The 1,436-nt window shown below is 35.4% G+C and overlaps 1 protein-coding gene across 3 annotated transcripts in view; it reads left to right on the forward strand.

Annotated features, from left to right (window-relative positions):
• The window catches only part of fam131ab (family with sequence similarity 131 member Ab), a 34,592-nt gene that overhangs the window by 19,798 nt on the left and 13,358 nt on the right, over positions 1-1,436 (forward strand). The gene's annotated exons all lie outside the window — the stretch shown is intronic.

Here is a 1,436-nt window from a genome sequence, read left to right on the forward strand (position 1 = left end):
ACAAAAGCTTTATTGTGAACAAGAAAAAAGAGGGAGTCTGGTGAAATGCTACATATGAAAAGAAATATTAGATAAAATGACTATAATAAAATGTAAATTAATAAAATTGGTCAAACTAGAATGAAATCAGGAAAAGAACAAATCATTGTAGTTTATTGTACTTTTGATTAGTCAATATTAAGTGCATGTGCAAATTTAATCTGCAAGCCTCCAAATTCATTTTTTTCTTTAAAAATAGCTTCTGGATGCACCTGGATGTTTATTAAATGTAAATGTTGCTTACCTCTCACCTTCTAAGTCCCACCTTTTTCTTTCTGATTTTACAGTTATTATTTCTTTCACATAAGTGCTACTGTTATATTTATCTTTGCTGCTACTAATTGTGGGAGGGGGGTCTATGGGTTCACCCCCAGAAAATTTTGAATGAAGTAGGTGCTGTTTCCTGCATTCTGGTGTATTTGCAGGTTGTTAAACATATGTATTTTAAACTACATAAATTAACACTTTCATAATAATTTTAGAGATAGATTCTTCATTCAACTCAATATTTGAATCGTCCTTTTTGTGTCGACTTGGATGTTTGATTCTCTGACCAGCTGGTAGGAGTAGAGTTTTAGGGTTTACAAAAAAAATAAAATAAAATAAAATAAAAACCTCATGACTGTGTTGCGGCAGCCTGCCTTCTCTTTGCATGTCAAGAGAACAAAAAATAAAGTTTCATCTGTAGCTCCCTTTTTTATTATATAGATTATTATTTTTATTTTAACTGTCACAGCTCTAACCTTCTTTTTTGTTGTGGTTTGGGACAGGAAAAAGGCAATTAAATTTATTTTATAGAGATCTATTTTAGCCATAGAAATGTTTTAATTAACATCCCATCATGGATCAATCAGCAGCAGCTATTTACTAGCATTCGTTTCAAGTCTGGATGGGATGGATATCTGCCTGCAGCAGGGAGGGACGCAGCATGAAGAAGCCTCCTGTCGGTGCTCTGGGACCGGGGAGGAGCTCTCAGCAGCACCTGCTGCGTTTATGTCAGAGTCTCTATTAGTCTCAATAACACCAGAAGAAAAGTCGCTAGATTTTCACTAGTCGCTTTTCTGAAAAACAGTCTCTGGAGGGGTCTGAAAACTCTGTAAACACAGTGACAAAGTCGCTAAATTGGCACCTCTGTGTTCCACACCCCGCTACCTCTCATGTCAGCAAGCCGCGTGTCAGGTCAATTACGTCACACATTGAAACGGTCAAATTATCGTATAATATGGGGTTTTTGGAATTATTGATCATATGTTGTACAGAGGGCAAAATTATCGAACAAATGTGATAATTATCATACAAATATTATAATTATTGTACGTCTGGTAACACTGTGTGAGATATTTCCTCTGACATGAATTCTCGCAAGATTTCAGGAGGTCTTGCGTGATATATATATA

The sequence above is a fragment of the Austrofundulus limnaeus genome, unplaced genomic scaffold, assembly GCF_001266775.1.
Source record: "Austrofundulus limnaeus strain Quisiro unplaced genomic scaffold, Austrofundulus_limnaeus-1.0 Scaffold371, whole genome shotgun sequence".
Classification (NCBI taxonomy): Eukaryota; Metazoa; Chordata; class Actinopteri; order Cyprinodontiformes; family Rivulidae; genus Austrofundulus; species Austrofundulus limnaeus.